At 45.5% G+C, this 26,410-nt stretch overlaps 1 long non-coding RNA gene across 1 annotated transcript in view; it reads left to right on the forward strand.

The window, feature by feature from the left end:
- Positions 1-1,605: 1,605 nt before the first annotated feature.
- Positions 1,606-26,410, forward strand: part of LOC138285414 (uncharacterized) — a 97,800-nt gene continuing 72,995 nt past the window's right edge. The window contains exons 1-2 of the long non-coding RNA XR_011201589.1: positions 1,606-1,841; positions 3,533-3,652. This is a non-coding gene — a long non-coding RNA (uncharacterized lncRNA). The remainder of the gene's footprint in view (positions 1,842-3,532; positions 3,653-26,410) is intronic.

Here is a 26,410-nt window from a genome sequence, read left to right on the forward strand (position 1 = left end):
AAAAAATGGTTGTCGGCAGGTCATGCATTTGAGTCCTGGCAGGAGGGCTAAACTGAGCAGCACTTAACAGACACTAGTGCCATCTGTTATTTACAGGCATGTCTCACTATCAAAAAATACCTTGTTGTCACATGCAAGTTGTCTCTCCTTCGCGCTCGTGCTCATGGCAGCGGTGGCGTTTTGAACCGACTCGCTTATGTCAACTGTTTCACTTTTAATTTTCAATTTATTTGGCAAGAAAAGTCCAGTTTGGAATTTACAACGCTAATAGCTCTAACTCAAGCAAACGCAAGGCCCATTGCATTACAAATGCTTGTACTTATTCGTGATGTTTCCCATAGAGCTAAACATATCGCTCTCAACTACTCCAGAGTGCATTTTGCATTCAGTGATGCACAATGCTAGTTGGTGCAGCAAGGTGTGATATGTGTGTCTTGTGGGACACATAACCTTCAGCAATATAAAAGAGGCAGCCTCAATGAAGTGAGCATGTGCATATTAAAGATCATGCGTGCTCCAAAGGCTGAACTTTCACCCTGAAGGTGGCTGCACCCATAGGCTTGTGAAGGGATCTTCATGCAGACATCGTATGATGACTCTGTATCCTGGTGTGCTCAACACATACATACACACACATCCTTACTTAAGGCTGAGCCTGGAACCTAACGTGCCTGCACATGGGCCCATGGGCATTCTGTGGTACCTCTGCCTGCAGTAACCTCCCTTCCCATTCAGTTTGGGCTGTCCCCACCTGGCCTTTGATAACACTTAACGATTACTGACTTGCAGTGGCTCAAGCTACACGGCACAGCACGTGCAGCGCCCGAAGCAATAGAAGAGCTGCGTACTTTATGGGGTATTCGTAAGTTCACGAGACAGTCTCTGGGATTTCTAGTTGAATGTTGGCGGAAAGCAGCCAGCACTGAAAGCTACAGCAAACTCTGCGCAAGCCTCCAGCAGTTCACTGTAGGTAGTCTGCTGTGAAACCCTGGTACATTAGATCATACACATTCACCGCATCAGCACATTCAATCAAATGCTGCGTTGAACTCTGTCTACAAGAGGACTACGTGCGTTATCTCCCAGTCCAGAACTTTCCTTTACATATGTCTTGCTTGCTTTGTTTCAGTGGAATTAGTAGGAGTAACGCACCCGGAGGCGATGATTTGTAAAATGAAAGATAGGGAATGGAACCAGATGGCCTCGTGACGCGAAGTTATTGGTGACTCTGGCCAAATGCATACCCTGAAAGAGCACACGAAGTAAAACTAATTGTTAAAAAGTCTCCCCGTGATCTCCTGATAGCTATTCTCTTTAAGGCGGCTTTCTTCGATATCAAGTATATGTGGTTTTCAATAAACGACAGTTACCCAGGTGCGCCTTTCCCACCAAAAGCCGCCCCCCTGCTGGCCAGACGGACCACAGCGTTTTTCGCCACTTTAGCCATTCGTCAGTTTAATATGTCTAACTGACAGGCTTAAACCATTGTCCGAGATTCTTTTTAAAGCCATTTGTTTTACAACTAATAGAAGTCTGCTGTGCCTCGTGAGCGTTTGTCGAAACCTTCACTTGTCACGCGCAGGGGCTTTTACAGTAAGCAGAGGCCCCGTCAACATCCAGGAGGCTCCGAGCCCTGCGGTTCACCTGGGTCAGCACAAGATTTATGAGACCATGTGCCGGGATCTGACGGGGCTGTTAAGCCCCGGAAAAAAAATGACACTCCTTCCCCAGGCTCGCAGAGACCGGCAACTTCGGCTGTGGATTCCCAGCGGCTGGCGAAGTGGCAGTGAAATGGATGACCTGCGCCGATACCAAAGTGGACATCAATAGAAGGGAGAGATGTAAGCCAGAGCGGTGACTTCCCTCACAGCAGGGGCGAGCGGGCGCGGAGGCAGGTTAACAAAACACAGCCGTATTTATCTAAGCCCTAAGCTTCAAGGGCGAGGTGTTCCCAACAACTTTCTAGAGAATGCGGCTTTAAAAGGTTCCTGCCTTCTGGCTTCAATCTTTACGAGTTAACACAGAAACTGTTGTGCAGGTTAAAAGTAGATTTTCGCTGCTGTCCAGCCCAGGCGCAGAGCATACTTCACAACACGTCGCCGCGATAGGTTTATTGAAACGTCCAATTGCATTGCATACTTTAAGTTGCACTAAAAATCAGATTTTTTACACTTTCTGTTCAATGTGGTGAGTGCAGTGTTGTAACGAAGAAGTGTGTTGTTTGAAGCAGTGTTGCAGCTCCCTTGGATTCGCGCACATTACATTCGCATTATTGCTTTCTTCACAATTAACTCGAATCACCTGTGAGCTGTATTTGCGCAGTTTATTTACTGCCATTGCAAGAAAAGGCACCTCTGTCAATCTCATGCCCACTGCCTAAGTGGGAGTTTAGATGGCTGGCTTTGAAGTCGGCGGAAAGGACAGCCACGTTTCTGCAGCAATGTAGTGTCCTGCCATGTGAATGCCACAATGGTACAGGGAGTCAATGAACAGCTGAGAGATAATGTGAAGTGTGGTCCCTATAGGAAAGTCCCAAAGTGAGATACATATTCTAGATTGATTTGAGTTCAGACTCCAGATATTTAGGTAGCCACACACATAGGGAATTCCGACATTACGGTCATGTGGCAGTCATCCGGCAGAGGCAGGTTGGGGAAAGTTTGTTGAACTGTGGTTACAGACATTAACAGCACTGTCAAAACAAACCACGGACTATGGGTCACCGTAGAAGGAAGGAGGCTCACCACTAGGTCAAAGTACATAGAATTAGAGCCACAGAGAGACTGATGAAACACAACTATTTATGTTTTATCTGAGTTTTCTTTAAGGCACTTTGTTTCTGCTAGCTTGCCAATGAAACAATACACAAAAATGTGTGCTTGTTTGTTGTTTGTCCATATTGACATGGACTTGGGTGTCATCAGTTTAACAGTAAAACAAAAGTCCAAAGCAATGCATCAGTGAGGCCATGGGGGTGGACTGCATGCACATTACAAGGGCAGGGCTCACAGAGGAGTTTTTAGACACTCCATGTTGCTTGTTGCCACTTTGCGCTTTGACAAGCTTTCGATGCACGTATGACAGCAGTGGGTGTCACACGGCCACTATTCTAGTTAGCAGCACCTTCCTGGGCCTATGCCCTCAGAGAGCTGTCCGACACTCTCCTCGCAGCCTGACACCCGGTGCATTGAAAGGTCCTCACTTGCGCCTTACTGAGGCTGGGTATTTGTTTCTACCTCAATGCCTTTTGGACCCAGCCAGACCTAAGACTCTTGGCTTTGCTCTGTCACCGAAAGCACCACAATAGCAAACCCAACAGGAAGCTTAAGACTCTTTCAATTTAGCGGGTGTATATAGTGACAGTTAATAAGGTGCATTCTTTATGATTCCCAGGCCATGTAGCTAACTCTTTAAACCTTTTTTTAGGTTGAGCACAGCAGCACTCAAGCGCTGATTTCCGACATGTTGTAATCTCTTCTGTGGGCTTTAACCACGCCCATCACTTACATTAATTCCTGGACTTGCCTTTCAGAAATCCCTGGATGTTGTTGGTAAATGCTTTACGTTTGTCCCACTTTGGAGCAACTTTGTTACCGCCTTGGGGACCGACCCTGTTACATGGTTGATTACACAATTGTCGATATGTTTTATGGTGAGTGAAATACTTTTTTCTTTTGTGTCTCTCCCTGGTGCTCATGCTCATGACAGCCATCTTGCTTTGAATTGATTTGTATTGCCGCCCCTCAGAGAAAGAGCATTAGATGGTTTTGGGTGCATAGGGGCACCAAACTGGCATCAGGCATGAAGTGCATAGTACTCTACCCCATCGGAGTGCACATTACTGAACCTCACTGGCACCACTTATCCTTTCATCATTCAGAGGTCGATAACTTGTATGGCATACAATTGAGTCAAACATCCGTTTATGTGTATAGCGCCAAGCTATATATGCAATAAATAAATGCTATCTCAGGCTTGCGTACACTTTTAATGTGATCCTAGGCTGGATGTTCTTAATCCAAAATGGAGGTTCTTTATTACAACAAAGCCAATGCCACCAAAAAACCACATATTTACCTGTCCTTTCATTAGAAATGTTGCAAGTCTCAGTGAGTCCAGTTGGCAGGCACAGGGCAGCCAGTTAGCAGGCACAGAGCACGTTAATATTGGGCTTTATGGCTTTATGCTAAAGATATTTGTCACACTGCACGCAGGATCTGAACTCACCTTCCCAAAATATAGTGCTCCCCATCAGTGAACATGGCACTTCACTCATTAAAATCAAATGTATGACATCATGCTACTATGGAGAACACTGTTAACATTTGTGTTATGGTACACCAGCTTGTATTAATGTATAGGTCACTATATCGTTGCACAGTGGTTTCTCTTCAAACCATTAACACAATTATTGGACACAAATATGTGCTCCTGTGAGAGTTACAATACGCATACATATATTTCTGTTCAACCCCCGTGCATGCTTGTCTTACTGCATGGCCACTTGTGTTTCCCTTCAGACTACTACACATATTTGTGTTACTGTTTATTTATGCACCCATGCATCCATCATTACTGTCTAATCCTAAACAAATGATTTAATCTACACACACACACTCTGTGCAGACCTCTACACACACTCGTGAATGTAGGGCCACTTGTGTCACTGTATATATTGTGTAACTGTACACATATTTGTGTTACTGTGAAAACAAGTACACATAATTGTGTAATCGTACACACTTGCTTTACTGTGCAGACCACTGTCCACAGTTGTGTTATTTTGTGCACACACACACATGTATTATTTTACATACCTCTGTTATTGAACACAAACTATTTTCATGTGGAGACCACAATGTGGTCGAGATGTTACTATACACATACTTGTGCTAAATGTTCAGAGCACTGTGCATGCTTGTGTTACGACGAAGGTGACTAAACATAATTGCTATTGCACAGCCCATTGTATCGCTGTGCAGACCACAGTACCTAGCTGTGTTATGTGCTCTCCCTTGTATTACAGTGTAAACCACTCAAAACACTTATGTTATTGAATACAAACCGTTCTCTTGTGCAGGCTACTGTAGATAACTTTGTGACATACTTCTCCTTACACAGTAACACAAACAGATTTGTTATTGTGCACACCAAAGTGCACTCTGTTACTGCATACACTTGTCTTATTGTGCAGACTGCTGAATATGTGCTTATGGTAATTCCCACCCACTTGTGTTACCATGCAAAACTTTTTGCACAGTTTTATTTCTAGAAATGCTCATGTTGCTCGTTTGTAGACCACAGTAAATACTTTTTTTACTGTGTGTCACAATGTATACATTTGTGATGCTGCAAACACACTTGAGGTAGTGTACACCTGTTAGACTTTTCATCCTTGGCATGGTCTCTCTTAACTTTTTGCCTCTGTTTCCCAGGTTGTTGATGTGTGCTGGACTCAGATTTTTCTGTTTCTGTTACTCTGGGCACTTTACCACTGCTAACCAGTGCTAAAGTACGAGTGTTCTTTTACAAAATGTGAATGTAACTGGTTTATCCATGATTGGGATATTTGATTTATTAGCAAGTCCCTGGTACAGTGCACTAGAGGTGCCCAGGGCCTGTAAATCAAATGCTACTAGTGGGTCTGCAACACTGGTTGTGCCACCCACATAAGTAGCTCTGTAATCATTTCTCAGACCTGCCACTGCAGTGTCTGTGTGCGCAGTTTTTAACTGTAAATTTGACTTGGCAAGTGTACCCACTTACCAAGCCTAAACCTTTCCTTTTTTTTTACATGTAAGACACCCCTAAGGTAGGCCCTAGGTAGCCCCAAGAGCAGGGTGCAGTGTATGGTCAAGGTAGGACATGTAGAAATGTGTTTTATATGTCCTAACAGTGAAATATTGCTAAATTAGTTTTTCACTGTTACAAAGCCTGTCCGTCTCACAGGTTAACATGGGGGCTACCTTTAAATCTGATTAAAGTGTAGATTCCCTTTGGGAGTGGAAGGACATGTGGAGTTTGTGGTCTCTGAGCTCACAATTTAAAAATACATGTTTTAGTAAAGTTGATTTTAAGATTGTGTGTTTGAAAATGCCACTTTTAGAAAGTGAGCATTTTCTTGCTTATACCATTTCTGTGACTCTGCCTGTTTGTGGATTCCCTGTCTGGATCAGTTTGACATTTGGGCTGGTTGCACCTCACACTAGACAGTGACACTCTTGAAGACATTCGTGGAACTTTCTTGGAACTGGACCAAAGGCTGCTGAGAGGACTCACCAGGAACCGCCATGGACTGCTGCTGTTGTGCCTACCTGTGATCCACAGGAGGAACTGCCACTGCTTGCATCCACTTTTGTGCTGGCATGTAGCTGGGTTCGCCAGCCATGTGCTCTTTCTTCAATTTTTGTCTCCAGGGGCAGGCTGTTGTGGCCCCTGGCCCCTGTGAACTGACTCCAGCACGAGGAGTGCTGCTTCAAGGACTGAGCGCTTAGAAAGCGCTCATGTATGACCCCATAGCGCTTTGAAAAGTGATTCATGGCAGCAAGGATTACCGCCGCAGCCTGGGCCTCCAGCATTGCTATATGCACTTTTAAAAGCACTTCCTTGTTGCCAGATAATCACCACCGCAGTCCGGCATTTCAGTGTTGTTCAGCGCGCAAGTGCTTTCTGGGTGCCAAAGATCACCACCGCAACCTGGGTGTCTTTTTTTGACAAAGCGCAAATGTTGCGCGCTCCCCAGTACCCCCGGGGGCGCAAGAGAAAGGTAACAGGAGCAAGCGTGCACCTATCGGTACCCCTGGGGCACAGCTTGCTCCTTAGAGCATCCCCGGGGCACCAGCCATCCTCCATTTTGGACAAAATCACCGCTGTGGCCCGGGAGCTGCAGAAAAACACTTGCGCACTGTAAGAGGCTGGCCTGGCTTATAGTGCGTGCCTTGTGGTACTTACACCCTGTGCCAGGTCCAGTTATCCCTTAGTAGTAGAATAGAGGTGTTTCTAGCAGCTTAGGCTGATAGAAGGTAGCTATGGCAAAGCTTAGGCTGAACTAGGAGACATGCAAAGCTCCTACTTTACCACTTATATCATATAGCACAATATCATAAGAAAACACAATACTCACAGTTACTAAAAATAAAGGTACTTTATTTTTATGACAATATGCCACAAGTATCTCAGTGAGTACCCTCAGTAATAAGGTAAGTAATATACACAAGTTATATGTACACAAACCCAAAACAGGTAAGTAAGAGTAAGAAAAGTAATGCAAACAGTGTAGAATTACAATAGGATGCAATAGGTGAACATAGGTCTAGGGGCAACACAAACCATATACTCCAAAAGTGGAATGCGAATCACGAATGGACCCCAGACCTATGGGAGCTTATAGAGGGTCGCTGGGACTGTAAGAAAACAGTCAGGGTGTCCAACATACCCCACCCCAAGACCCTGAAAAGTAGGAGTAAAGTACACCTACTACCACAAAAGGACACAATAGATGTGATAGGGGGATTCTGCAAGAACCACAAACACCAGCAAAGCACTGAAGACGGATTCCTGGACCTGAGGACCTGCAAGGCAAGGGGACCAAGTCCAAGAGTTGCGATAGTGTCCAGGGGGGCAGAAGCCCAGGAAACCCCAGATGAAGGTGCAAGGAAGCTGCCTCCGGATGGAAGAAGCTTAGGATTCTGCAACAACGAAGAGAGCTAGGAACTTCTCCTTTGGATTGAAGATGTCCCAGGGCGTGCTGAAGGTTGCAGAAGTGTTCCCACGCAGAAATACTGCAAACAATCCTTGCTAGCTGCAAGGGTCGCAGTAGAGGTTTTTGGGTGCTGCTGGGGACCAGGAAGGACAAGGATGTCTCCCGTTGGAGGAGGAGACAGAGGAGTGCTCAGCATTTCCGAGAGCCCCCACAGAAGCAGGCAGCACCCGCAGAAGTACTGGAGCAGTCACTTAGCAGTTTTGTGAAACGCAGCTGGCTCAGAGTTACAAAGGAGGGCCCCACAACGTCAGAGGCCAACTCAGAGGGTTGAGCACTTCAGGACAGAGTGCTGGGGACCCAGGCTAGGCTGTGCATGAAGGAATCCTTGGAGGAGTGCACAGGAGCAGCTGCAAATCACACAGTACACAGGTTTGCAGTCTAGCGTGGAGAGGCAAGGACTTACCTCCACCAACCTTGGACTGAAGGATCACTGGACTGTGGGAGTCACTTGGATAGAGTTCCTGTGTTCCAGGGACCAAGCTCGTCAGGATGAGAGGGGACCCAGAGGACCGGTGATGGAGTCTTTTGGTGCCTGCATTAGCAGGGGGAAGATTCCGTCGACCCATAGGAGATTTCTTCTTGGCTTCCAGTGCAGGGTGAAGGCAGGTGACCCCCAGAGCATGCACCACCAGGAAACAGTTGAGAAAGCCGTCAGGATTAGGTGCTACAATGTTGCTGGTTTTGCAGGCGTCCTGGAGCAGTCAGCGGTCGATCCTCAGCAGAAGTCGAAGAGGGAAATGCAGAGGAATTCTGGTGAGTTCTTGCATTCGTTATCTGAAGAATACCCCAGAGGAGAGACCCTAAATAGCCAGAAAAGGAGGGTTGGCTACCAAGAAAGGAGGATTGGCTACCAAAAGAAGGTAAGAGCCTATCAGAGGGGGTCTCTGACGTCACCTGCTGGCACTGGCCACTCAGAGCAGTCCAGTGTACCCCCAACACCTCTGTTTCCAAGATGGCAGAGGTCTGGGACACACTGGAGGAGCTCTGGGCACCTCCCCTGGGAGGTACTGGTCAGGGGAGTGGTCACTCACATTTCCATTGTCTAGTTTCGCACCAGAGCAGGGCTGGGGGATCCCTGAACCGATGTAGACTGGCTTATGCAGAGATGGGCACCATCTGTGCCCATCAAAGCATTTCCAGAGGCTGGGGGAGGCTACTCCTCCCCAGCCCTTCACACCTATTTCCAAAGGGATAGGGTGTTACACCCTCTCCTAAGGAAATCCTTTGTTCTGCCTTCCTGGGCCAGGGCTGCCTAGAACCCAGGAGGGCAGAATCCTGTCTGAGGGGTTGGCAGCAGCAGCAGCTGCAGTGGAAACCCCAGAAAGGCAGTTTGGCAGTACCCGGGTTCAGTGCTGGAGACCCGGGGGATCATGGAATTGTCACCCCAATACCAGGATGGTATTGGGGTGACAATTCCACGATCTTAGACATGTTACATGGCCATGTTCGGAGTTACCATTGTGACGCTATACATAGGAAGTGACCTAAGTATAGTGCACACGTGTAATGGTGTTCCCGCACTCACAAAGTCTGGGGAATTTGCCCTGAACTATGTGGGGGCACCTTGGCTAGTGCCAGGGTGCCCACACACTAAGTAACTTGGCACCCAACCTTCACTAAGTGAGGGTTAGACATATAGGTGACTTATAAGTTACTTATGTGCAGTGAAAAATGGCTGTGAAATATCGTGGACGTTATTTCACTCAGGCTGCAGTGGCAGGCCTGTGTAAGAATTGTCTGAGCTCCCTATGGGTGGCAAAAGAAATGCTGCAGCCCATAGGGATCTCCTGGAACCCCAATACCCTGGGTACCTAAGTACCATATACAAGGGAATTATATGGGTGTACCAGTGTGCCAATGAGAATTGGTAAATTTAGTCACTAGCCTGCAGTGACAAATTTAGAAAGCAGAGAGAGCATAAACACTGAGGTTCTGGTTAGCAGAGCCTCAGTGATACAGTTAGGCACCACACAGGGAACACATGCAGGGCACATACTATGAGCACTGGGGTCCTACCTAGCAGGATCCCAGTGACACAAGGACTAAAACAACATACATACAGTGAAAAATGGGGGTAACATGCCTGGCAAGACGGTACTTTCCTACACAACCCCCCTCCCCCCAAACGAAGAACAATAAGACTAGCCTTGTCCAGATGAGTCTTCATTGTCTAAGTGCAAATATCTGGAGAGTCCATCTGCATTGGAGTGGGTACTCCCAGGTCTATGTTCCACTGTATAGTCCATACCCTGTAGAGATATGGACCACCTCAACAATTTAGGGTTTTCACCTTTCATTTGCTTTAGCCAAAGTAGAGGTTTGTGGTCTGTCTGAACAATAAAGTGAGTACCAAACAGGTATGGCCTCAACTTTTTCAGTGCCCAGACCACAGCAAAGGCCTCCCTCTCTATGGCAGACCAACGCTTTTCTCTAGGGGTTAACCTTCTGCTGATAAAAGCAACTGGTTGATCCTGGCCCTCAGAATTCAGCTGTGACAAGACTGTCCCTACCCCTAATTCAGATGCATCAGTTTGAATAATGAATTTCTTGGAGTAACATGAACTTTTTATGACAGGTGCAGAGCACATGGCCTGTTTGAGCTCCCCAAAAGCTTTCTGACAGCTAGCTGTCCATAATACCTTCTTATGCATTTTCTTGCTAGTGAGATCATTAAGAGGGGCTGCTATGGAGCCATAATTCTTGATGAATCTCCTGTAGTACCCTGTGAGGCCTAAAAACGCTCTCACCTGGGTCTGAGTTGTAGGGGGAACCCAATCCATGATAGTCTGGATTTTCTCCTGTAGTGGTGCAATCTGTTCTCCACCAACCAGGTGGCCCAGATAAACCACTTTCCCCTGCCCTACCTGGCACTTTGAAGCCTTGATAGTGAGGCCTGCCTTTTGCAGGGCCTCCAAAACGTTCCACAGGTGGACCAGGTGATCATCCCAGGTTGTGCTAAAGACAGCAATATCATCTAGATATGCTGCACTGATAACCTCCAACCCTTGCAGGATTGTATTCACCAACCTCTGAAAAGTGGCAAGTGCATTTTTCATACCAAAGGGCATTACTGTGAATTGGTAGTGCCCTCCTATGGTAGAAAATGCAGTCTTTGGTTTAGCATCTTCTGCCAATCTAATCTGCCAATACCCTGCAGTTCGATCAAAAGTGCTAAAATACTTGGCAGAAGCCAGTGTATCAATGAGCTCATCTGCCCTGGGTATAGGGTGAGCATCAGTTTTTGTTACCCGATTGAACCCTCTGTAATCTACACAAAACCTCATCTCTCTCTTTCCATCTTTGGTGTGAGGGTTTGGTACAAGCACCACTGACATAGCCCAGGGGATTTCTGAAGGTTCAACCACCCCCAAATCCATCATTTTCTGCACCTCTTGTTTGATGCAGTCTCTGACAGGGTCAGGCTGCCTATAAATTTTACTTTTAACAGGCAGGCTGTCTCCAGTGTCAATCGTGTGTTCACACCAGGATGTTGTACCTGGTGCAAGTGAAAAGAGGTCTGAAAATTGGCTTAGGAGATTTATGCAGTTGTCTTTCTGTTCTGCAGTCAGATAATCTGCTAAAACTACTCCCTCCACTAAGGCATCTGCTTCAGTGGTGGAGAAGAGATCAGTGAGAGTGTCACTGTCTTCTTCCTGTCCCTTATCTGTTGCCATTAGCAGGGTGAGATCAGCCCTGTCATAGTAGGGTTTTAGGCGGTTGACATGAATCACCCTAAGGGGACTCCTGGCAGTGCCCAGGTCTACCAAATAGGTAACCTCACCCTTTTTCTCAACAATTAGATGGGGTCCACTACATTTGTCTTGGAGTGCTCTTGGGGCCACAGGCTCCAATACCCACACCTTCTGTCCTGGTTGGTACTGGATCAGAACAGCCTTCTGGTCATGCCACTGCTTTTGCAGCTCCTGGCTGGCCTGAAGGTTTTTACTGGCCTTTTTCATATACTCAGCCATTCTGGATCTTAGGCCAAGTACATAGTCTACTATGTCCTGTTTAGGAGCTTGCTTTTAAAGGTTGTTCCCAACCCTCCTTCACAAGACTAAGTAGACCTCTTACAGGGTGCCCAAAGAGGAGTTCAAAGGGGCTGAAGCCCACTCCTTTCTGGGGTACCACCCTGTAAGCAAAAAGGAGGCAAGGTAACAGGACATCCCATCTCCTCCTGAGTGTTTCAGGGAGTCCCATTATCATACCTTTGAGAGTTTTATTAAACCTCTCAACCAGACCATTTGTTTGTGGATGGTAAGGGGTGGTGAACTTGTAGGTAACACCACATTCCTTCCACATTGCTTTTAGGTATGCAGCCATGAAGTTGCTACCTCTGTCTGACACCACCTCTTTAGGAAAACCCACCCTGGAAAAGATTCCCAGGAGGGCCTTTGCCACTGCAGGAGCTGTAGTGGTCCTTAAGGGTATGGCTTCAGGATATCTTGTGGCATGGTCCTCTACCACCAAGATAAATCTATTGCCTGAAGCAGTAGGAGGGTCAAGGGGGCCAACTATGTCAACCTCTACCCTTTCAAAGGGCACACCAACCACTGGAAGTGAAATTAAAGGGGCCTTTGGTGTGCCACCAGTCTTGCCACTGGCTTGGCAGGTCACACAGGACTTACAAAAGTCTTTGGTGTCCTCTGACATATGAGGCCAGTGAAACAAGGGGACAAGTCTTTCCCAAGTTTTCGTCTGGCCCAAATGCCCAGCCAAAGGAATGTCATGTGCTAGAGCGAGAAGAAACTCTCTGTACTGCAGGTGAATGACCAATCTCCTGGCTGCTCCAGGTTTTGGGTCCCTTGACTCTGTGTTCAAGAGGTTGGCTTCCCAGTATACTCTATGACTGTCACTGACATCCCCATTTTGCTGCTTGACAGCTTGCTGTCTAAGACCCTCTAATGTGGGACAGGTTTGCTGTGCCACACTCAGCTCTTCCCTGGCAGCCCCCTCTCCACCCAAAAGCTCAGCGGTGCCTGCTGCCAGCTCCTCTGGTGTAGGTTCTGCACAGGGAGGAAATTCCTCTTCCTCAGAAGGGGAATCATCTGTAGAGGGAGGGATAATGAGTAGGGATTTACCCTTTTTACCCCTAGCTTTAGGGAGCACTCGGTCCCTTGTTCCAGGATCCAAGTTACCCTGTCCTTTTTGCTTTTTGGCATGAGCCCTGGTTAAAGCAAAAATATGTCCAGTAATGCCCAGCATTGCTGCATGGGCCTCCAACTCCACTTCTGCCCAACCTGATGTCTCCAAATCATTCCCTAGTAGACAGTCTACAGGTAAATCTGTGGCTACCACAACTTGCTTTGGACCAGTAAACCACCCCCCCCCCCAGTTGAGATTCACAACAGCCATGGGGTGGCTAAGAGAGTTGTTATGAGCGTCTGTCACTTGGTACTGCTGACCAAGTAGGTGTTGCTCAGGGTGGACCAGTTTTTCTATCAGCATAGTTACACTGGCTTCTGTGTCCCTGTAGGCCTGAACCTCAACACCATTTATTAGGGGAAGTTGCTTGTACTTATCCATATTAAGGGGACAAGCAACCAAGGTGGCAAACTCAATACCACCATCAGAGACGAAACCCCAACTACATTGCCAATGGTGAGCCCAGCTACACCCTTGGATTGGCTATTAGTAATAGATTTCCCACCACCACTGCTATTACCAGGGGCACTAGAATTTGCAGCAGGTGTTGTGGTGGTGGGAAGTTTGGTGTTTTTCTTTGGGCAAGTGGAATCAGTTGCCCAATGGCCTTTGATTTGACACAAATAACACCAAGGCTTTTTAGGTTGATTATTAGAAGAGGATTTGGACCCACCTCCCCCAGAGGATTTTTGTGGGCCTGATGAAGAAACAGAATGCTTACTTTTGTCCCCACCCTTCTCAGAAGACTTACCATCCTTCTTCTTGCCATCCTTGTCACCCCCTGTATGATCTTTTCTGTTCACCCTTGTTCTGACCCATTTGGCTGCCTTCTTTCCCAATTCTTGGGGAGAGGTCAGATCTGAGTCAACTAGGTATTGGTGCAACAAGTCAAACACACAGTTGTTCAGAATATGCTCTCTCAGAATAAGATTATACAGGCTTTCATAGTCAGAAACTTTACTGCCATGCAACCACCCTTCCAAGGCCTTCACTGAACAGTCCACAAAATCTGTCCAGTCTTGAGAAGACTCTTTTCTGGTGTCTCTGAACTTAATCCTGTATTGTTCAGTGGTTAAGCCAAATCCATCCAAGAGTGCATCTTTCAAAACTTTGTAGTTATTGGCTTCACTTTCTCTAACAGTAAGGAGCCTATCCCTACCCTTTCCAGTGAAAGATAGCCACAAAATAGCAGCCCACTGCCTTTGAGGGACCAACTGTACCATACAGGCCCTCTCAAGTGCATCAAACCACTTATTAATGTCACCCCCCTCCTTGTAAGGGGACTATCTTGTGCAGATTCCAGGAATCTTGCTCTCTAACAGGATTGCTATCAGGAATACTGCTGCTGCCACCATGGGGAACTAACCCCAACCTCTGTCTTTCAGTCTCTATGTCTAGGGATTCCCAATCTAAGGCCAGCTGCTGCTGTTTAAGCTTCAGTCTGGTCTCTTCAACCCTCAACTTTTTGAGTTCCCTTTCTAACAAGTTATCCTCAGGGTGGGTGGGTTGGGAATGCTTTGACACAGAGGAAATGTGGGAAGTTTCAGAGGGGGACCTGTCCCTAACTGTCTGGACCCTAGTAACCTGGCCTCTAGGGATAAAGGATGCCCTACTGTGATGGGAACCTCTATCACTACCAGCATCACTAGGTGCCCTGCTAGGGGGCAGACCCTTGTAAGAACCCTCCCCAGCTTCTCCAGGGGACTCCTCTGAATCAGACTGGGAAGCTTCTCCCTTTTCTAACCTCTCATTTGATGGTCCAGACTGGTTCTGGTCATCTACAACAAGCATGTTAAAGAGAAACTCTTTTGTAGGGTTCTTTCCTATACTCAAACCTATATAAAGGCAGAGACCCCTCAACCTCTTATAGTTTAGACTCTCATATGTTGCATTAACAGTTTTGGGAGTGGGCTCTACAACAGACATGATAGTATGGGTTTAAGGATAGTGAGAAAGAAAGAAAAAAAGTTTTAGAACTTAAGAAAGCACAGAAAAAAAAACCTTTTCTAACTTTGGGAAAACTTTTAGAAGTTTTCAAAAACTTTTCAGAACTTTGTTAAAAGTTTTAGGATAGAAAAGTAAACCTTTTTGGTTAAGTGTACATACACTGAACTATTTGGTATATGATTCTCTTATGAAAAGTACCAAATGACAAAGTGGTAAAGGAGTTGCAAGTACTTATCCCACCGCTGCACCACCAATGTAGGAGGCTGGCCTGGCTTATAGTGGGTACCTTGTGGTACTTACACCTTGTGCCAGGTCCAGTTATCCCTTATTAGTAGAATAGAGATGTTTCTAGCAGCTTAGTCTGATAGAAGGTAGCTATGGCAAAGCTTAGGCTGAACTAGGAGAAATGCAAAGCTCCTACTATACCACTTATATCATATAGCACAATATCATAAGAAAACACAATACACAGAGTTACTAAAAAATAAAGGTACTTTATTTTTATGACAATATGCCACAAGTATCTCAGTGAGTACCCTCAGTAAGAAGGTAAGTAATATACACAAGTTATATGTACACAAACCCAAAACAGGTGAGTAAGAGTAAGAAAAGTAATGCAAACAGTGTAGAATTACAATAGGATGCTATAGGTGAACATAGGTCTAGGGGCAACACAAACCATATACTCCAAAAGTGGAATGCAAATCACAAATGGACCCCAGACCTATGGGAGCTTGTAGAGGGTCGCTGGGACTGTAAGAAAACAGTCAGGGTGTCCAACATACCCCACCCTAAGACCCTGAAAAGTAGGAGTAAAGTACACCTACTACCTCAAAAGGACACAATAGTTGTGATAGGGGGATTCTGCAAGAACCACAAACACCAGCAAAGCACTGAAGATGGATTCCTGGACCTGAGGACCTGCAAGACAAGGGTACCAAGTCCAAGAGTCGCAATAGTGTCCAGGGGGGCAGGAGTCCAGGAAACCCCGGATGAAGGTTCAAGGAAGCTGCCTCTGGATTGAAGAAGCTTAGGATTCTGCAACAACGAAGAGAGCTAGGAACTTCTCCTTTGGATGGAAGATGTCCCATGGTGTGCTGAAGGTTGCAGAAGTGCTCCCACGCAGAAATACTGCAAACAAGCCTTGCTAGCTGCAAGGGTCGTGGTAGAAGTTTTTGGGTGCTGCTGGGGACCAGGAAGGACCAGGATATCGCCCCTTGGAGGAGGAGACAGAGGGGGTGCTCAGCAACTGAGAGAGCCCCCACAGTAGCACACAGCACCCGCAGAAGTACTGGAGCAGGCACTTAGAATATTTGTGAACCGGAGCTGGCTCAGAGTCACAAAGGAGGGTCCCACGACATCGGAGGCCAACTCAGAGGGTTGAGCACTGCAGGACGGAGTGCTGGGGACCCAGGCTAGGGTGTGCACGAAGGAATCCTTGGAGGAGTGCACAGCAGCCAGAGTAGCTGTAAATCACGCAGAACACAGGTTTGCAGTCTAGCGTAGGGAGGCAAGGACTTACCTCCACCAAACTTGGACTGAAGGATCACTGGACTGTGGGAGTTACTTGGGTAGAGTTCCTGTGTTCCAGGGACCACGCTCGTCAGGGTGAGAGGGGACCCAGAGGACTGGTGATGCAGTCTTTTGGTGCCTGTGTTAGCAGGGGGAAGTTTCTGTCGACCCACGGGAGATTACTTCTTGGCTTCCAGTGCAGGGTGAAGGCAAGTGACCCCCAGAGCATGCACCACCAGGAAACAGTCAAGAAAGCCGGCAGGATTAGGCGCTACAATGTTGCTGGTAGTCATCTTGCTACTTTGTTGCAGTTTTGCAGGCGTCCTGGAGCACTCAGCGGTCGATCCTTGGCAGAAGTCAAAGAGGGAAGTGCAGAGGAACTCTGGTGAGCTCTTGCATTCATTATCTGAAGAATACCCTAGAGGAGAGACCCTAAATAGCCAGAAAAGGAGGTTTGGCTACCAAGAAAGGAGGTTTGGCTACCAAGAAAGGTAAGAGCCTATCAGAGGGGGTCTCTGACGTCACCTGCTGGCACTGGCCACTCAGAGCAGTCCAGTGTGCCCCCAACACCTCTGTTTCCAAGATGGCAGAGGTCTGGGACACACTGGAGGAGCTCTGGGCACCTCCCCTGGGAGGTACTGGTCAGGGGAGTGGTCACTCCCCTTTCCTTTGTCCAGTTTCACGCCAGAGCAGGGCTGGGGGAATCCCTGAACCGGTGTAGACTGGCTTATGCAGAGATGGGCACCATCTGTGCCCATCAAAGCATTTCCAGAGGCTGGGGGAGGCTACTCCTCCCCAGCCCTTCACACCTATTTCCAAAGGGAGAGGGTGTAACACCCTCTCTCAGAGGAAATCATTTGTTCTGCCTTCCTGGGCCAGGGCTGCCTAGACCACAGGAGGGCAAAATCCTGTTTGAAGGGTTGGCAGCAGCAGCAGCTGCAGTGGAAACCCCGGAAAGGCAGTTTGGCAGTACCCGGGTTCAGTGCTGGAGACACGGGGGATCATGGAATGGTCCCCCCAATACCAGAATGGTATTGGGGGGACAATTCCATGATCTTAGACATGTTGCATGGCCATGTTCGGAGTTACCATTGTGACGCTATACATAGGTAGTGACCTATATATAGTGCACGCGTGTAATGGTGTCCCCGCAGTCACAAAGTCCGTGGAATTCACCCTGAACGATGTGGGGGCACCTTGGCTAGTGCCAGGGTGCCCACACACTAAGTAACTTGGCACCCAACCATCACTAAGTGAGGGATAGACATATAGGTGACTTATAAGTTACTTATGTGCAGTGAAAAATGGCTTTGAAATAACGTGGACGTTATTTCACTCAGGCTGCAGTGGTAGGCCTGTGTAAGAATTGTCTGAGCTCCCTATGGATGGCAAAAGAAATGCTGCGGCCCATAGGGATCTCCTGGAACCCCAATACCCTGGGTAGCTAAGTACCATATACAAGGGAATTATATGGGTGTACCAGTGTGCCAATGAGAATTGGTAAATTTAGTCACTAGCCTGCAGTGACAAATTTAGAAAGCAGAGAGAGCATATACACTGAGGTTCTGGTTAGCAGAGCCTCAGTGATACAGTTAGGCACCACACAGGGAACACATACAGGGCACATAATATGAGCACTGGGGTCCTGCCTAGCAGGATCCCAGTGACAGAAGGACTAAACAACAGACATGCAGTGAAAAATGGGGGTAACATGCCAGGCAAGATGGTACTTTAATACACGCACTACATTATGTGCAGGCGAGTGTGCAGCAGCGGCCCCAGGAGGGAGAGAAACCTCATCGGAGGCCTCCTCCCGATCCTAGGGCTGCCCCTGAGGAGCAGGACTCGGGGGAGGTGACAGGAATGCTCCCTCTACCCCCGGTCACTGCTATAGGAGCAGGACGCTCATATTTTCAACCGGGCATTATTTTTAGTAATGGGGAAGGGAAGCTTCGCCCGAGGCCCCTTCCTCTCCTCCCTATTACTTTGTTGGGTTACCTTGCACCCCCTTTTGGCAGTAGGGCCAGTGGAGGCTTGGGGGGGGCCCAAAGAGATCACGGGCCCCAAGAGGGGCCCGTTACGAAATCAAGAGAGGGTGCTGACCTCCCCTCTCCCTGAGGAACCGCGTGTGGCCCCCGTTAAGCGCATAGGAGTGCCGGGGGCCCCCACCATGACCTTCCAGGCACTTGGAGTGCCTTACTCTACTAAATAAGGTACTCTTGGGGACGCTGGGAGGGTGGGATGTTCCGGGGTTATGTTCTGAAAGATATGTATTTTCTTTATGTCTTGCCATATGTGCTATAATGTTCATATTATGGATATTTATGATGTTTCTATGACAAGTGCATACATTTATTTACTGTGATTCCTGACTACTGCTTATGTTGCAGAATCCTGAGTACTTACGTGTTCTAATGTGACAGCTGCTTATTCTTGCAGAGTATTAGTAACTTGTGTAATGTTCTGACAACTGCTAAGGTAGCAGGGTAATACTGACGTGATGTTTGGTCTAATTATTTTTTGTGCAATACAGTTTATTTTTACATAGCTCAGTGTTGTGTTTACTTTGTGGTGTACATATGGCGTCACATGTGTTGTGTGTGTTGTGCAAACGCTTTACACATTGCCTCCGGGTTAGGCCTGACTGCTCGTGCCAAGCTACCAAGGGGGTGAGCAGGGGTTATCTTAGACGTGTAACTCCTTTGCCCTGACTAGAGTGGGTGGGTTCTGCCTGGCTTAGGTGCATACCCTAGCCAAACAGAAACCCCATTTCTAACAACACCTATTTGTGATTTGTGCAAGCCACTGGACATGTGTCTCATTGAATACAAATATGTGCTTTTGTGAAAGCCATTGTGCATAGTTAAGTTGGACTACACACTTGTGTTACTGTTCACACATCCAGAGAGAGAGATACATTTTCATTGTTTGCTGCAGATTGAGGCAGAAGGTAAATGGAAGTACTTTAGTTATATACAGGGCCACTGGAATTATGTGGGAAGGAAAGGCCAAATTATGAGGCATGGTTCACACATTTATGTGGCAAGAAAAGTCTAGTTAACAGTTTACAGCGGAAATAGCTCTAACTCAAGCAAACGCAAGACCTATCGCGTTGCAAATGCTTGTTAATTTTATGAGGTGGTGGCTTCTGAGGTCTGGGGGCTGAGATGGAGATTTGTGGCATCACTTCCAATGTTGGTGTTGCACATTGCCTGTCCTAATTAGCCCAAATGTTATTTTATTTAGGATTGTGTCCTGTGTAATGTAGGTGCAAATGATTTATAAATACTGGCTACAATGTCAAAAAATCTTTCATACTTGCACCATTAAAATGTAGTATATGCATTTTTCGAAAGAGGACAAATGAGTTTTAATAGTTACTCATCACATTCTAATAAAACGGCAAGAATAAACTTGCAGCCAGTGGGCAGTCTGTTTAATTATATTTACATTAAAGTCTTCCTGTACACATTGGGAAATACTGTTTATAGAGCATTACAGAAATTAGTTTGAAATGAAAATGCGATCAGCATAGTTGGAAACCTAAACCAATTTAAGTAATAATGAGTGAGTCTCTACATTGTGATGCTTACAAGGGGTGGTTATTTCACTGCATGTAGGCAGATTTACATTTCAGCATTGCTTTCAACCCACATACCTCAATGATAAAGTGATACGACAATCATGGGTGTCCGCAGGGGGGTAAGGGAAGGTGCTTCCCCCCTAGATTTAGGTATAGCCTGGTGTGTAGGCTACCAGTGCAATGTAACACTGCAGCTGCCGTAGTGTTACACTGCCTGAACTAGTATGGCAGCGGCCCCGCCTAAAACAGCCCCGATGCCCCCCCTCTGAAAAAATCTCTGTCTACGGCCATGATGACAATGATGGGGAAATCAACATTTCAACATACTTAAGACAGAGCTGTGGGGATGCAACTGTTAAATCGCATGGGCACGCATTTTGCATCAATTATTAAATGATCCAGAGATTACTTTTTATTTGCTATTAACTAGCCAAAGAAATCTCTGAAACATATGAAGCAGTCAGTAAATCACAGACTTACTCGTGTCCTGAATTTCTTCATAAAACAATTAGATTTAGAATTAGTATGAAAATGTAAATTCACACCATATTAGTCTTCAGCAGGTATGCACAATAATAAACATATGCTCAGGTACTTGTGAGCCCAGGCCGGCATTTTGCTAAAATAAATTCAGAACGAATGATGGGCTTAATTCAAATATGCATGAAATTTCCCATGTTACAATATTATTGTAAAGCATGCCTTCCTTGGGCCTTATGTGAATATTAAGGGGGGAGATATGGTTTATACACTGGTTAGATAGAACCTTAATTCATCTTCATTGTCAGTGAAAGGGTCTACAACAAGCTATGGTTATATAATCTCAAATTCAGAATCCTAGCACGGTGGGGGAAAACAGGCTAAGGCTTGTCTGAGGTGTTCATTGCCATCTGAGCACTGCAGAACACCAGATGGCTCAAATCACTACTAGAAAGTAGTCACTTCCTTGCATGAGGTGTTAGAGTAAGTCCACTATCTGCTAAAGTGATGAGTAACAAACACATAAAATATTCAAAGCCTACAGCCCACCCAGATAGTATAATTAGATTGGCTCTCAACAAAGAGAAGCTAAGAAGTATTAGGCTAGATGTACAAAGCATTTTTGAGGTTGCAAATGGTCCCATTAACAGAATTGGGCCACTTAAGAGCACAAAAATGCTTTTTGGGATGTACAAAGCCCAAATTGTGATTCTGTAACTTGTTACTGAAGTGCAGTTTGGGTTCTGCAAATCGGTATTTTGGAAGGGGCGTTCACTACCTAATACCGAATCTGAATGGTATGTACGAATGTTTTGAAACCAAAATGTGGTTGCAAAACATTCTCACTTTACCACCAACTCTAGGTTGGTGGTAACTCATTTGCAAATGGGAAGAGGTCCCCAAGGGACCACATCCCCTTTGAGAATGGTTGGGAAAATATTTTTGAAGAGCAGGCAGTGGTCCCACGGACTACTACCTTCTCTTAAACAAGTATCTGCAATGTAATGGGTTTTCACGTTTGCTCAAGTTAGAGTTGTTAAAGTTGTAAATTCCTAACTGTACTTTTCTTGCCACTTAAATTGAAAATGAAAAGTAAAACAGTTGACATAAGCGAGCCGATTCAAAGTGCCACGGCCGTCATGAGCATAAGCGTGAAGGAGAGATACAAAAGGAGAAAGAAGTTCCTCGCAGTCAAACGTGTCGACAAACTTGCAATTATCCATGTAACAGGGCAGATGTCCAAGTTGGTAACCAAACCACCCCAAGGAGGGACAAATGTAGAGCATTTACCAATGATAACAAAGGATTTTTAAAAGGCAAGCCCACAAATAAGTGATAGTGATGGGCAAGCAGTGGGCGTGGTTAAAAGCCCACAAATACAATACATGTCAGAGTACTTGTACGCTCGAACTAAAAATGAAATTTCAAAGTTACATTTTTTTCTTCTTAAACGCATCGTGTTTTGCTTAAGGAAAATGGGCTGCATTTAAAAAAATGCTTTATTTAAAAGCAGTCACAGACATGGAGACTAGTCTGCTGTCCCCAACAGGCCACTATCCCTGTAAAGGCTTCGATTTCTATGGGGTCACAAATTGTGACCTACCTCATTAATAATCATGAGGTAGGTCTAATTGCGACCCATTAGGAATCGCAAATGAAACTCAAAGGAATTTCATACATTAGAAATAGCGATTTCCTAATTGAGATTTTCAGGAAATAACAAGAAATCACTATTTCAAATCTTTGTACATGTAGCCCATTCATTAATCTATTTTCATGTGTCCTTATTCCTTCAATTGCCGTTCAGCCCAGTAGCACCCAGAGAAAACACAGTTGAATGTTCCCTACACAAATGTATTATGCTAGTCTGCTCTTTCTTATCCTATTGTACCATATGCATAGGGCAGGCGGTGCTTGCTGAGGCTGTCCATTTTTAACAAGTTGCCTTAATGTCTTGGTGTATTTTCCTATCCTGCTATTGCCCTACAGTCCTATGAAACAACCATTAGGCAGCATGGTGACACTACATAAATCATCTAGATTAATACATGGTGGTGTAGAGTGCTCCATATAAACAGGCAGATTTCCACCAAAAATGTGGGAACTACCCATGCTTCTCTACTTCAGTTTTTTGTAATATCATTTCATATACATGCAACACTTTAATAATTATTGTGTCAATTAATTAATTTATTTAGTTATTTATTTATGTATTTATTTATTTATTTATTTTATTATGGTATTTACAAAGTGCTCTATGCTGCTTTTCGCTGCCCCAAAGTACTTACCTATTTGTAGTTTGAGGAGTAGAGGGCATTGAAAGGTAAGATGACAAAGGTTCCAGAATTACTTGTTTTTTGGCATCAAAGCTCACAGTTCAGAAATGTATGGTTGCCAACCTTCTTTTAGGTACTAGATGCCTCTTACTGACATCTGCTTTGTGACTGATGTCACAATATTGAGCTTAATATTATGGCCTGCACATATATTAAATTCACTATATCATCGAGGTAAGCCGATATACACAAGTATAGATTTACTCTTCTAAATCTACATTTTCTTAATTTGACACTATAGTGCAGTTCATATAAATGCAGGTAGACATTTAACATTCATACTGTTATTTCCAGTACCACTACCCTCATTTGTGCTGCTGCCCAGTCTTCAGCACTTGCCTCTCAAGGATGTGTATTTGGGAGCCTTCTACCAAGCCCTGGCTTCTTTTCTTTGATGTGTCCTTTTCTGTGCTGGAATTCAGTCGCCAGAACTCGCCACACTGAGTTATGTGTTTGGCAGCCTTAACCCAATAATATAGAGACAGAGCCATAAGATTATCTGTATCCAGACACAGAAAAATAGTATGGAGGGGCCATCTTCAGAGTGATATAGCCTTTGATTATAGACCCAAGGTTATAACCTTTTTCCTCTAACCTTTGGGTAGGGGAACATAATATGGGTTTTAGCCTATCCAATTTGCTATGAAATCTTGTTTAGCATTCTTTGGTAGTTTTATATATACGCAGTTTTTTGTCTTTGATATTTTTTGTCCAACTGTCTTTGGCTGTCTATGGTTATGATCATGCAAGCAACACAAAACACATAATGGTGAAGCAATTGAAGAAACATACTTTTGAACTATGACAACTGCCCTGTTAAATCCATATGGAATTCAGGTTTGGTGTTGTGTTCTTACAAAGCAGTACAAGGTCCTCTCTTTGATAAAGATGATGGTCGAGCCTGAGCCTTATCTGACCATTAGTTGTTTACGCTGACCACTTTAGTGATAGTTACCGTGATCGAGTGACTGGCAACTGAGTTTTATGTAAAACACACAAAAGGTGATGAGAGGATGCTTGCAATAAGTCTAGCCCCTGGCAATCACTCGGGCAGCAGTCTAACCCATTTTTCTTTTGCCAACCATTCCCCCCAGATCAGACACAAGTAAATGCATCTTGGTGCTGCTAGAATGGGAACAGTCCAGCCTAAACTGGAACACAGGCAACCTAAGACCGATTTGACCCTGACTTGGTCACTTCAACCGAGGTTCACTCGCCTAGCATATCATAACCCTATTGTTGCCTAGCTATAGTCACACACCATACAGTTTTCCTGGCAGCATGAGAAGCCCTGAGCAGCAGTGGGATTGTTTTCCCAAAACTGTACAGGACGCTTAAGTAGCTCAGTCGTTCTTTATACCTTAAAATGTATCAGTTTGAGAAGTAGGCTATGTTATATGACACTGACAATAAAACGTTGCAAATGCTTTATGGGCTCGGTAGTATCAGACATTCTCTTCATGTCTTGGATGTGTTATACTGATATGTCTTAGCTCGTTCTGTCTTACAGGCGGAGAAGGAGGAGTTGTGCATGCACCAGATTACGCTGTGTATGAAAAAACAAAAATACGAGCAAATATCAATACAGGGGCTAATGCATCTCAAGTCTAACATGGTGTAGTTTAATAGTATATCTACATCCTCCTACTTAAGAATTTTGTATGCATCTACTTCATTATTCTTTTTAATTATAAACATGGTATAGTAATAGCCACTTTACAAGTGTGGATTTTTAATAATAATGAAATGATGATAGTAGGTCAAAGGCTTGAAGGAAAGATTTTCAGTAAGCTGCAATGTGAAGGTGCACAGTCCATACTCGAGATATGATGCTCAAATTGAGCCTACTTGTGAGTCAAACATCTCTTTGAACAGGATGATTTTCACAACATTGAAAAATGCTGAGCTAGGAACTTTCTCACACAAGGTCCAAGAAATTGAAACATGAGTGCATTGGACTTTAATGTTTTTTAGCACCATGGTTATGTTTAATCTATTCAGATATGTTGATCAGATTTGCTATTTTTTGAGCAGCGAAGAAGGCATTGGTGTTTGAATGCTATGTGCAAACGGGTTTGGTGCTCAATACCTGCTGTGCTCCACCAAAGAACTTATGAAGAGCAAAACACATATGCATGGGCCTAAGAAAAATAAAACATTTGGAAGACATTAATAGTTGCCAAGCTTTGCTTGACTGGAAGAACTGCAAATTTGCAAGGTTGGATCACATTGGGCAGAATGCAGTGGGAGGGCTACTGAGTCTGGTTTCACATGGAACACACAGCTGTAGACTATTGGTGAAGGCCAGTCCTGTTTTGAGAATAGCCACATGTAGGTTGTTTAGCATAGAATGATTACTGGGCCAATGGCTTGCATTAGAGGAGGGTGAACTTTGCAGTACCATGTTGTTTGTTAAGCAACTAAGAAGGTTCTACTCTTTAAATGTTATATCGTAAACATGTTTGGTGCTCAGAGGTGCCAGAGAGCCAGTGCACAAAATGGCCACCCTTCAGTGAGACTCTAGTGGTTAGTGAAAAAAATGCTTCATCATCCTCAATTGCCTGCTGACTGGTGCACTACAGTGCCGGTGGACCAAGGCTGGTGTGCTGAAGCCCACAGAGGATTCCCCTGGCAACATCTGTTCCCCATTCCACCTCCATGCTCCAATGGTGGATGGCAGCCCAGCCCACATCGGAGCTGGACTGCACCACTCCTGTTGAAGCAAGTCACTTGCTGAGACAAGCAATGCAGTGTCTGGAGAGATTGAAAGCATGGTGTGGTGGATCTAAAGGGTGGTACCAGCCTGTGGTTGAGCATCCACTGCTTTGCTGCTCGACCCTGGAGGAGTTGGGCTGCAGAGATTGGAAACCTGCAGATTTTTTGGCTGGTGCTCATGATGTGAAGGCTCCTGTGCCGTCGAGCGTTATTTTGTGGGCCGCCCCGGATTCAGTTGGTGGGATCCTCAAGGAGTCCCTGTCCTGTAGTGTGCTCCCCTGACACTTTAGGGGTCCCATGTTGGTGGTGGTGAGGCTAACACTGTGGGCCCTATTGTGGCCTGTGCATCTACATCCCTTGCTGTGCCCCTGGAGGAATGCTCTGAGGGGAGAACAAGAGACTAACTGATAGTCATAGTAAAGTTTAATTGGCACCCAAAGACTTTCTTGATGGCTGTTCTGCTTCTTGTTCCCTCGGGAAGAAGCAGTATGCTGTGCCCCACTTGCTCATACGCAATCTTGGGGGAGAGGCGGGACCTAAACTCATTCTAATAGGCATTATAATGTGCATACAGCACCAGTAGGGAAACTCCATTAAAAATTGTCTGTTCCTTGTGGCCCTATTCCATATACCATCATTCATATGCATAGTGAACTGACATGCTCAGGGGCAGTTGTTGACTGACCCCCTAATCCCTTTTCTAGTCCCATTGGTTCCCAGCCCGGGCCCTTTGACAGGGGTGACTTTGTAGCTCACTATGCAGAGTTCCCAAAATCCTGTGATGGGAAAATTGGACAGTATGCAATATAAGCTACAGTTTAATGCAAGGGAGGACATGCGCTTGGCACCCACCAATTTGACTATGCCTGCAATGCAGGGGTCCTCATTGGAGAGATCAAAATTTGATGAGGAGATGAAAACCGTTCTCTG

The sequence above is a fragment of the Pleurodeles waltl genome, chromosome 1_1 (genome assembly GCF_031143425.1).
Source record: "Pleurodeles waltl isolate 20211129_DDA chromosome 1_1, aPleWal1.hap1.20221129, whole genome shotgun sequence".
In the NCBI taxonomy this organism is placed as follows: Eukaryota; Metazoa; Chordata; class Amphibia; order Caudata; family Salamandridae; genus Pleurodeles; species Pleurodeles waltl.